Below are 13,223 nucleotides of genomic sequence, written 5' to 3' on the forward strand. Positions count from 1 at the left end.
TTCTAATGACACAAATATATACTTGACACGGAACGCGATTAAAGTCTGCTTCATTTAATATTGGAACAAATTCTTTTGCTCATTGTGGCGCTCCTAGAGGACGGATTTGGAAACTTTTTTCACCCACGTGTCGGGAAATTCATTACCTTTCACCATGTTTTTATGTCATAACACCAAACGATAGCATTTTGTAAACAACCGCCATGGAAGCCGAACGGAGAGATCAAATTGTGCACAGTTTTCTTGAAAATCCATTGTTGTCGGCATCGAAGCTAGCTAAACAGCTTAAAATGCCCAGAAATACCGTATGGCGTGTTATCAAGCAGTACAAGGAAACATTGACGACGGCTCGGAAGCCGCATTCGAAGCGTCGGAGTGGAACTGTCGACCGGAAACTGCGTGGGAAAGTCATCAAGACCGTCAAGAGGAATCCCAATCTTTCAGACCGCGATTTGGCCAATAAGTTCCAGGCCGCTCACAGTACGGTGCGACGAATTCGTCTCCGGGAAGGAATAAGGTCATTCCGAGCCAGCAAACAGCCAAATCGGACGCTGAAGCAGAACAATGTGGCCAGAATCCGTGCTCGGAAGCTGTACGACCAAGTGCTGACCAAGTTCGACGGATGTATTCTGATGGACGATGAGACCTACGTGAAGGCGGACTTTGGGCAAATCCCAGGTCAAAAATTTTATTTGGCGACGGCTCGGGGGGATGTACCTGCAAAATTTAAGTTCGTGTTTGCGGATAAATTCGCCCGCAAGTACATGATTTGGCAGGGGATATGCAGTTGTGGACAGAAAACCAAAGTCTTTCTCACTGACAAGACAATGACATCAGAAGTCTACAAAAAAGAGTGCCTACAGAAACGGATTCTGCCTTTTATTCGTGCCCACGACCGTCCAGTAATGTTTTGGCCGGACCTCGCAAGCTGCCATTACAGCAAAACGGTTATGGAATGGTACGCAACGAACGGGGTCAGCGTAATACCGAAGGACCTCAACCCCCCAAACTGCCCCCAGTTCCGGCCGATAGAGAAATACTGGGCAATCACGAAGCGGAGGCTTAAGGCAAAGGGAAAACTTGTTAGGAACATGACTCAAATAAAGAACTGGTGGAATCAAATCGCCAAAACGGTGGACGAAAAGGGTGTGCGCCGCCTACTGTGCCGTATTACGGGAAAAGTACGAGAATTTCGTCGAAACAGCAATGAATAATTTTTTAAATTTTTTTTTATGAAAGAGTAAAGAAAATTGCTTGTGTTCCAATATTAAATGAAGCACACTTTATTTGATGTAAATTTACATTACATATGACGTAAATAAAATGAAGCATCACATATGACGGAATTTTCAGTGCTTATTAAATATTACGCGTCATGAATATTTTATATGTCTTTAAATTTTACACGTCTTTTGAAGTTTACAGACGTGGAATATTCAACTCGCACTGAAAATTCCATCATATGTGATGCTTCTTTTTCGTTACATCATATGTGATGTAATTTTACAAATTTTTTTTGGTCACACACAATTCTTAACAACAACACTGAATAAGAAATTTCTTAAAATTACACGTCATGGAATGTGATGAGGACATTGAATTTTAATTTAATCAATATTCAGCGTATTGTAGAACGTGATAATGTCATGTAAAATTATGAACTGTCAAGAACAGGATCAGACAAATGTAAACAAAGTGTCAAGTCAAGTCGTGCACCAAAGTTATTTTAAGCAGTTTTCCAGCGAGAAAGGTTCCCAGAGATCATCGGAAAGCAGGATGTAGTTCTGGAAGCGGCTCCAAGTTATTCATTTTCGAATCCGATACTTCGGGGGAAAAAAATGAAAAGTGTGAATGTGACTCCTAATAAAACAAATGTGAGATTGAAAAAACATTGTCACTAAATAAGATAAATTCAATTTATTACAAAAGGTTTTATTTTTATTATGGGATGAGATAATTCCATTATTGAATCATAAATACCAATAAATAAAACAAAATAGATTCCAATTGGAATTTTTTTCTTCCAATATTCAGTGATTTTATAATTTACATCATTTTTATTTTACATGTTGCCGAATTTTACATCATTTTTTATTTTACACGTTGCAACATTTTATTGTCGTGTAATTTCCAACTAGCACTGAAAATTCCGTCATATATGATGTTTTTTTTTATTTACATCACTTGTGATGTGATTTTACAGATTTTTTTCGTAGTGTGTGTTTAAAAAAAAATAAAAAAAGCTTTCTTCAAATTCGGGGTTTTAAATTACTTTGAACTACACAGAAAAAAAATCTGAATCCTTAACAACACTGAAATTGAAAACCTGTATCATTACATGACGTGGAACTCGATTTATTGATGTAAATTTACAAATTAAAAAAAGTTGAATCCTTAACAGCACTGAATTCATATGACACAAATATTACTTGACACGGAACGCGATTATTTGATGTAAATTTACATCACATATGATGTAAATAAAAAGAAGCATCACATACGACGGAATTTTCAGTGCGAATTAAATATTACACGTCTTTAATATTTTACATGTCTTTAAATTTTACACGTCTTTTGAAGTTTACAGACGTGGAATATTCAACTCGCACTGAAAATCCCTTCATATGTGATGCTTCGTTTTCGTTACATCATATGTGATGTAATGGAAATAGAAATTTCTTAAAATTACACGACATGGAATGTGATGAGGACATTGAATTTCAATTTAATAGGATCAGACAAATTTAAACAAAGTGTCAAGTCAAAGTCGTGCACCAAAAAGTATTTTTTAAGCAGTTTTCCCGCGATTAAAGTTCCCAGAGATCTTCGTGAAGCAGGAAGCGGTGTTGGAAGCAGCTCCAAGTTATTCAACTTTGGATCCGGTCTTCGAGAAAAAATATAAGTGTGAATGTGACTCCTAATATAAAAAATTGTGAGATTAAAAAAATCATTGTCACCAAATGAAATAAACTAAATTAATAACAAAAAGGTTTTATTTTTATTATGACATGAGATAATTCCATTATTGAATCATAAATACCAATAAATAAAACAAAACAGATTCCAATTGGAAAGTTTTTCCTCCAATATTCAGTGGTTTTATAATTTACATCATTTTTATTTTACATGTTGCCATACTTTACATCATTTTTTATTTTACACGTTGCAACATTTCACTGGCGTGTAATTTCCAACTAGCACTGAAAACTCCGTCATATATGATGCTTCTTTTTATTTACATCACATGTGATGTGATTTTACAGATTTTTTTCGTTGTGTGTACAACATTTTTGACTGAAGTGTTAACAGTTGACAAAAATGAAAGTTTTCTTAAGAATGCAATTTTTTAACCAAATTACTGATATCATCAATGGTATATTTTAATACCGTAAACTGGGGGAACTTTGATCATCGGGGTAACTTTGATCAACATGAAATTTTTGCAGATAATCATCATCAACTGAGTCTGAAGTAAAAATATCTCAAAACTGTTTTCTTATTGGCTTTTCTAGTTGATACTTTTCGGTGAATTTGAAATCAAATAAAAACAATTCTTTTGACGTTTCGGCCTACTACCTTCAGCCATCCTCAGAAAACTATATTATAAAAACAAAAAACTTAAATTAATACAAAAATTTCTTCACAATATTCCATCACAATTTCACTGCACTTTGCACTTACGATTTGTATCGCAGCGTGCTTCCTGAACGGCTGTCTTACTTTATTTAAGTCCGGTTTTGAATCGCTTCTAGCAGCTGGCGTCTATCAATCCCGGTGTCGTCGTGATGTTGGTTGTTGTCGTCGTGTTCGGTGACGTCGTTTTTGAATCCGTCGTTTTAGTTGCGAATTGTGGCGTCTCTCTTAGTTTTTTAATAATAGAGCTATATATTTTAGAAATTTCAATCGAATCCTGCTTGATGTTTACTGTTCTTCCTTTTTTGAGTTTTATGTGTAGTGTTTCAGCTGTTTTTCGTTTTCCTTCTTGGTTTACTCTTTCTAAAATATATGCTTTGTCGAAGTTAAACTTATGGTTCTGTTCTATGGCATGTTGTGTCAATCCTGTTGCTCTGGTGTTTTGTTTGAGACTCGTTTTATGATTTTTAATCCTTTTTTCCAGAGTTTGAGATGTTTGTCCACAGTATTCTTTCCCGCATTCACAAGGAATTGAACTGTTTTCTACGTTTGACAGCCTATAACTTGGGTATCAAATATCGGCTTAATTTGATTTTTAGTTGGTAATTTTTTGATATTACTTAAAATGTAATTTTAAAGTTTTTAAAATATCCGTTTCTTCGAAAATTCACAAACAACCAACTCTCCTTATAGAATGGTAGCATTCAGAGCCAAATGGATTGTTTCATGTGAAAGTTTATCCTTTTTCCTTTGTATAGGCATAGTTTTAGTGTTACTTTCATGGTCGTTCTATGAAAATTTTTTGATATAAAAAAAGGACATTTTTATTTGAGAAAACCTGTATTGAAAAATAGCAAAAACTGGCTAGGTTTGAAGAAAAAAAAAAGAACAAGAGAACAGTAGGAGGACCTAAGGAAGTTTTTGAGGCCAAAAACGTTGAGAAATGTCAATAATTTTTGCCCCTAAATGTATGCAAAATAATTGTCCATCTTTTGAGTATAATTGCTTTTGAAAGAAAACGTTTAAAAATTCAATGAGTCCAAACAAAAAATCACTGTTATTGATGTTTTAAGCCTTCTGTCTAAATGGCATCAAAACAATAATTTTGAAGATATTGAGATACGTAAAAAAACCATAGTGATCAAAGTTACCCGGAAACATGAAATCTTATATAGTGTCAAACCTTTAGTTATAGCCACTAATGTCGTTTCAATATTCTGCTATCAATGATCATGCTTTATACTCCTTACTTCAGTAAGTCATTTGAATTTTCGAGGTGTTACAAAAATGCAACCCCTTCCAAAATATTCGAAAATGAATCAAAAAAGTGATCACTGTTCAACCAGTTTACGGTACTTCAATGTTCCCGACTCATATTGAAGTATAACTACAGTTATGCTTCCCGTGGTTAAGACACTTCTTCGGCAATTCATGCAAATTTTGAGATTTGTTGATCTTAATAATCTAAAGAATGCACGTGAATACATACTTAGGCAGAAACTGCGATGAATCCGTGCACTCATGGAGGATATCCAACATTCAACATACATTAATTTCATATGCAATGAAATCTTTTCTAATGATTATGCGAGAAGCAAATGAAATCAAATGATTAGTTTTTATTCATCGGAAAGCAGTATCTTCATGACAAGTGACTGAATTCAAATGTTTAAAATATTGCGAGAAAAAAGTATGATAAACAAAAAACGTTTAAACTCATACAAAACGGCTTGTTTTAGCTTATGACAAATAACCACTTAAAAAGCTATGTGGTTTTAGAACTAATTCGTATAATTTTTGTCGAAAAATTCAATCAATCTGAAATTGATGCTCTGTTGTGATAATTTGTCATGTAAATTATGCTAGTTAAAATTTTACAGCTAAAGCATTTAATGAAAATTTGTTTGCATACATTGTTAAGTTTGAAAACAATAAATTAATCTGCACATGTGCGGTGCTTTATGGCTGTGAGAAAACTAACTCGCCAATAAATCTATACCTAACTGCTCAAAAGTCACTTTCACATCGTGCGATGTCACGTCTGGTACCGCAAAATGCACTTGACAGGTACAACACTCTAATGTACTATGTATGAACGACCATTCTGCAAGCGAAATGGATCTCCATAAAATTATTGCTACCCGATTGCTAGCAATAATTTTATGAAGAGTAAGTTAGCTACTAACCAGCAAGTATGTACGTCAACAAACCACCCCGAAGTCCATCGTGGTTTAGGACTAAGAAGGAGAGGGAAACAGCTGCCCAGTCCCGCACTGTCCATCCTAATGGTAAACAAAAGCCGATCGCTTCAAGGGTTAAATAAGCTCTCGTTGTCACAATTAGATCGTTGAAGTTGTGAGGTGCACTCACTCATGTTCCTTACCTCAATCGTGGCGTCTGTCAGGAAGAGGAACCCTAACCAGAGACCCATAGGCCGCAGGTTCGGAATGGCTGCCGGCTGTTGACTGACTCATTCAAGTAGTTAACTATATTATGTGTCTAGATTGTTACATAATTTAGCTGTACATACATTGTTCAGCACATATGGGAAAAATCAATGAAATATACGTGAGATGATTGATGATTATTTTCCCTTTACTCGACATATTGGCCATATGATATTACTCTCAAAAGTTTTCTGATTGATTGAAGTCCTATTGAATCGCTTCGGTTTTTATAGAAATAAACTGTACGGCACTTAAGAAAGAGATTATTTTGTTTGGATAACAGTTAGGCAAAGTCGTGATTGAATTTCGATTTTTCCGATTCCCGTACCTTCTTAAGTATTTTTTCACAAAAAATTTTTTGTGGATAACACCAGATTTTGAAGTTTTATGTATATGTATTTGATTAATTTGGCATCAAAATAAAAATATCGATTTTTCAGACTTGGTGATTGCTGATGGTAAAAACCGAAATTTTAAGCGCTTTGAGGCACCCCTAAATCAAGGCCAATTGAGCTGAAATTTTGTACAGGTCAGTTATTTGAACATATCTACAAAATGTATATGGTCGGTTTGCGAAATTCGACTTGACCCATTTGGCTGCCACCCTTATATGTATCTATTTGGTCTTTCTTTAGGAAAATGTTTTCATTGTGTTTACATAATTTATGTTTGAAAGTTCTTTTAAGGTTGATAGAGATATTTCAAAGCAATAGTTGTGTTTTACCAAACGCTCGGTAGGTAATTGAGAATGAAAGGTTGATAAAGATGATAAAACAAATTTCCATACTCATTTATTCTCGGTTACTGCTTGGGAAAAAAAATCGCAACATTATTTCAAACAACTTGTCTTGATATTTATTTTTAAATGAAAAAAGGTTATTTAACAGGCATTTAAAACATCTTGTTTACTACGCCTGTTATTTGTAAAACTACGTCAACTTCTATCTGCCTTTCCCCCTTTGTAATATTTAAAATATCATAAACACAAACTATTGATAACCATCCCGGGGCAACACATTCCCGATGGTTATTCCACGATGTCAAACTGTTGACAAAACTATGATTGATTACGACTGCAGCAGCCACGCTAGAGAGAGAACAAGTGAACCGAAACGTTATCAATGTCCTACCCGAAGTCCGGGTAGATTTTATACAATGATTGGCAAATAACTAAAACGCGTAACTAAAGCGAGGAGCGCCCAGTAACAGGACCATCATCAGCACATAACTCTCTCTCGGATGGCGGCGTCATGATGCCTCCAGACTACAGCGTAGATTTTTCGGTCCGACTGGGGTTCACACAAGCAAGATTCGAGAAGTTGCGGGTGTCAAAGATTAAGTGGAATCAATTCCGCACGTCAACTGTTGACTCAATTGAGCACATTATGAACAACGACGCCCGGAGTCTTTGTATCCACACGAATCAGATTGAGACGAATATAATTCAGCTGTAATCCTAAGAGCGGTTGATCGCTGCACGTGACCGGAGATGAGAAGATTCCGGAATCTTTAAAGCTTATTTGTTAAAGTTTGTGAGCATAATACTTTTTGCCACCACAGAAACTTGGAATAGTAAGTTTCAATTCTTATCAAATTTACTCCGCTGTACGGTTTTTCGGAGAGCAGTTCAGTTCTAAACTTAGCCCAAGTAAGAGAATTGAACCGTTCGACCAATTGGGGGGACCGGAATTAGTTCGTTGACCGACATACAGCGGGCAAGGCGTTCATATGACGTCTGACCATTCATGAGGAATTATTTTTGGATTCCAAATTGGTTCCATATTAAATGATTGGCAGCAGAAAATCGATCAATCTTGGAAAAGAAATCATAATCAAACCATCAAGTAGTTAAACTAACCATATATATTCGTTGCTTTGACGATGTTTCAGGAACACGAAACTTTCGACAGAGGTTTTTATTTTTTTTTGTATTCTAACCTCAGAAATTCATTTTGGTGTATTGAGGTTTTTCAATAAAGTTCTATATAGAGCTGAATTTTATTCAGTTTTTTTAAAGAAAAATAGAGATGTTGTCGTAAAATTTCAAAAGCAGATCAAATTTCAGCTCAATCAGACTTGATTAAGACGACACTCAAAGCGCTATAAGTTTCAAATTCCGGATCCTCAAAAATTTCGTAAGTGTAAGTATTGGTATTCAAAAAAAACCCAATCGAAACGTCATCTTATCTACCTACGTATATATATATTTTTTTTTATTAAAAAAAATAACAAGTATATAGCGCAAGAGCCCTAACAAAAAACAAATTAAGCACGAAGTTAAAATTTATTTAATTTTTTTGTGTTCTACCAGAGAAAAAAATTATAAAATCCTTTTTAATCCATATTAAAAGTGGCTTAACATTACAAGAAAATTCGGAAAAAATAAGCTGTGAAACTTCATTACATTCAGATTTGCAGTGTTCGATAATGGTTCAAGTGTGTCCAGTTCGATGCTAAATCTCCAACCAGTTTTCATCTTTTTCAAATTAGCTTGAAAGAAATGTATAAATCTTGTGACAGGAGCATTGCCAAACGCAAATCATTTCATTTAGAACTTGTATTCTTGATTGCTTAAATCGAAGTCTAAATGAACTGTTTAATGACAAGTAAACTGAGATGATTTGAGGACATTTTCGAATTTCTCAAACCATAAGGTTCAACAAGCTTTCTTTTGATTCAAAACTAATCCATGATTTTTTGGGTTTGATTGCCCTGCCTGCCTTATCTGATGAGATACAAAGTCTTAACGATTTTCAAAGCTGTTCAAAGCTGGACAATGCTGTTCAGCAGAAAATTTCCTTGAGAAAATTTACAAATTGGCACAACAGTTAAAATTAATCATGTAAACGTTACTTCGAAACTCTGCAAAAAATCATGGATGAGTTTTTGGTTAAAATGAAGCTTTGAATGCCTCAGGGTTTGAGAAATTTGAAAATCACCCTTCGGAATTTTCTCAACCACGCTGTTTAGTTGACTGTAAAACTGCTCTTTCTCCTGCAAATCGGCAACGTAAACACTGGACAACACTGGACCATTGTAAGGTTTCTAACCCGTGTTCTAAATCTGGCTACGATTATTCTTTCGTTTATCCCATCTTATGAGGGCCGCAGGGGCCTGCGGGCTTAACAGGAAACCAACTCCTCGTTCCCGAGTAGCGTTTTCTCCTCGTATGCCAGAGTAAAGCAGGACTTGCCCGGATTGTGTCTTGTGTTCTCCAGTGTTAGGCCAACGGACTTCGCTCAGTCCCAGAATTTCTAGCCTGGCTAGATGTTGTAGCAAGTTGAACGTAATTTTATCAAAATTCACCCACAGCTGATTCTTTAATGATTTTTTAGCGTTGAACTATACGATAAATCGTTCAAACTCACCCCGGTGTACCTTACTTTTATTATAAATTTTTTCTTACTGAAGTAAATATCATGAATTAAGCATATCATTTTCAAATAAGAAATTCTCAATCTGTTTTCGAAGCAAATAGAGAATTTAATGGCCTTCTTCAAGTCTTATGTTGTTTTTAAAGTTTTCTAAATTTCTGGAGCTCGAGATCTTTGTTGAAACTTCTAAATTCATCTGATTTTTTAATGATAACAGATTATGTGTTTAGAACATCTAATCTACATTCTGAATTTACCTGTTCAAATAAATATTTTGACACATTTAGAGAAATTATTATCAACCTTTTCGGTTTCCAATATTTGATGTGAAATTTAAAATCCGCATTACATTACATATAAACAATATTTTTGTGTTTATGAATATGAAATTGAAAAAAAAAATTAAATTTAAAATATAGTAACGGTTTTTTGGTCCTGATTGTTACTTTGTTTCTCAATTTTGAATTTGAGTTGCAATTAAAGTTGGTTTCTCAAATATTTATTTGAAGATAAATATTATTTTAATTTTGGACACTAAATTATGGTTTTGAATAAAATCTGATTTCAGGGTTCGATTTATACTCTTGAGCTCTTATATCCGTATCTCCATAGAATTTAAATTTACTTGTTTTGGTTTTTTTTTTTCAACTTTGGATTCCAAGCCTGAAATCTTAATGTTATATCCCAATTGTTATGGAGGAAATATTTATCCTGCTATTAATGAAGTACATACCTAGCTATCAACGATAAAATAAAAAATATTTCAATATCTATCTTTGATTTTTCCTAAATAAAACATTTTAATTGTTGATAGATTTATGAAATGAATTACGAATCTAATTTTGAGAATAACAGCCCGCCTCTCCCCCCGAGAAAAATTGCCCCGGGCCACCCAATACACAACCATTATTTCTGTAAAAAAAAACACGAGGAATCGAATGGTCTACAGTCTACACCACTTTCTAATAAAATGACTTTAAACTTTTATTTAGATAGGTTTCCCCTCTCCCTCTATTTTTTTTGGTGTACAGTAGACTAGTTTCGGCTTTTTCGCAGATCAAAGCCGGACTCATATAGGTTGTTCCTCATGCATTTTCAAATATTTCTGCCAAATTTGAGATCAATAGAACTAAACTCTGTTCTGCTCTATGAGTTTATGTGAAAAAAGTTTTTTTTTTATTTTCGTATGAGAGTTCTAGCAAGCTCCTGTTAAAATAAAATTTTTTTTTTGGTTTGGATTATAGTCGTTTTACCATTTTTATGGCATTCGCGACTTTATCAACGTTACAGTTGGCGGATCGTTATTGAAAAACTATCCGGTACAACTGTGTTCGATGTTTACTCTTGGGCTCGAACTAGCGGACATCGGCTCAGGAGACAACAGACTTGCCAACTGAGCTATATCACAAGCCCAATTTAATATAAAACGATAATTTTAAGATGCATGGTGGTTGATTTTATTAGTATAAGTATATATGGATCTGTTTTAAATAATCGTTCAAAACAAACCGAAAAACTTTTAAAAATAATAAACTACTAACTTGTACAGAAATTTTACTTACAAGTTGAAGTTTTAAAATCTGCCGTAAATCCGAAAGAAATATTTTTCACGAAATCTTTTCTTATCAAGATAGCCCTGTTTATAACCTTGCTTTTGATATGATAAATGTACAAATTGGATATAAAGCGGTCAAGTTATTTACAGATGTTTGCAACAAATTTGAATTGATAAAATATTTTTCATTCAAGTTTTCCCCACACCAACTTGTGCACAAGCAAAGATATTTTCATGTCCTCTTGATGCAACGTTTTTCAGGTTGTATGATGCTAGAACTTGATTAGGAACACAATAATGGTTTAAAAACTGATGCATAAATATTTGAATAACTTTGCTCCAATTCTTGCGATAGTTACATTTTAAACATCAAATGAATGGTAAAAAACATGGCTATCTTGACAAGAAAAGATTTTGTGAAAAAAAATTGTTTTGGATTTACTGCAGATTTTAAAGCTTCAACTTGTAAGTAAAATTTCTGAACAAGTTGGTAGTTTATGATTTTTTTTAAATTTTTTCGGTTTGTTTTAAACGATTATCTAAAACAGATCCATAAATTTGCTAATAATATCAACCATCATGCATCTTAAAATTATCGTTTTATATTAACTTGCTTAGAACTCTGCTAGAACTCTCATGAGAAAATTTTCAAGAAAAATTGACTTTTTTCACATATACCTACTTATTGCGCAGAACAGAGATTGGTTCAATTGATCTCAAATTTGGCAGATATATTTGAAAATGCATGAGGAACAACCCATATGAGTCCGGCTTTGATCTGCAAAAAAGCCGAAAAGCGAACTAGTCTGGGGTACAGTTATAATTCCGATTGTAGCAGTCTACCTTCCAACAAAAAAATAATATAAACCATACTTATTTATGTAAAAATGTCGGCTGAATCTATTGATGTATTCTTATTTTTGTTTCCTCTTTTCCCCTAAACTTAAGAAATATTTCAAAGAAGTGCGGTCAAACAAAGTGTAATCCAACAGTTTTTCTTCATGAACAATCATTTTTGGTAGCTTTATTCATCCTCTAGCTAATCGTGTAACTTTTTTGCACTAGAATGGATAGAAACGACTAAGCATCCTCAGCTTCCCCTAGTTTTTTTTAAATTTGTGTGTAAATTTCACTGTAACAATCGAGGAATTCACATATCAACTGCAAAAACCAAGTGATTTAGTGTAAAATTTGTCGCTGAATCGATTGGTTCACCCCGCTTAGTACTCAGCTTACTAGAATAGCCGCAATCACCTCGTTTTCACCTATAATCGAGCGATATGTTGGAAAAATCATTATAACAAATAATAATGCTTCAGAAAATACACAAATATGATCAAAGCAGGTGTAAAATATATTGCTGAATCGAATGATGTACACTGTTTAACGTTAAGTTGACGAGAAGAGCCTCAATCACCCCAACTTACCCTCCTCCCATAATATATTTTATATTTTCCAAAAAAAATCGTATTAACAAATGAGAAAGCGTCAGATAATGCACCAAAACGATTGAATCATATTTTAAACTTATTGCTTAACACCGCTTAGCATTAAGTTAACGAGAAAGGTCTCATTTCCTTCAATTTCCCCTATCAATTCCCCATTCATAAATGCATGCAATATACTTTAAATAACCAAATAAGATAGCAAGCGGTTTAAACGTGGAATCACACCTTTACAGTCCAAAAAATAGGGAAAATAAGTCAAAATGAGGCATTCAGAGTCTTTTAATCAGAAAGCGACTTTTTGGTCAAAAATTCCTACTGTAGAATGGCTTAATCCAGTCCTGCTGGCAGGTGAAAAAACCTTGTAATGTATTGATATTAGTTCCTCCTTGAAAATTTTATGTGGTTTGGATTGTATGTCAATTCTATACATAATTTCTGAGAAATTACTTTAAGGTGAAGTTATTGGCCAGTTATCATGTGTAGAAATTTGAAATACTGATGTTCTTCGATTCTATCATTCCTTTAATCCTTGATATTTTCATTTGTATGTTTTCTGAGCTTGGTAGTTAACTTGTTACAGTTGTTTTTTAAACTTTTATCAATGGTATAATTTGAGCAAAAATCCGCAAAATACAATTTAAAACCCCAAACACATACACTAAGCGTGAATTGGTTCGACCTAATCGTACCCACTGTATCGAACCAATTTTTATAAACACGACAGTCCATAGTTTGTGCAGTTCCCGGAAAACTAACGAGAGGTAAA

This window comes from Uranotaenia lowii, chromosome 2 (genome assembly GCF_029784155.1).
Source record: "Uranotaenia lowii strain MFRU-FL chromosome 2, ASM2978415v1, whole genome shotgun sequence".
Classification (NCBI taxonomy): domain Eukaryota; kingdom Metazoa; phylum Arthropoda; class Insecta; order Diptera; family Culicidae; genus Uranotaenia; species Uranotaenia lowii.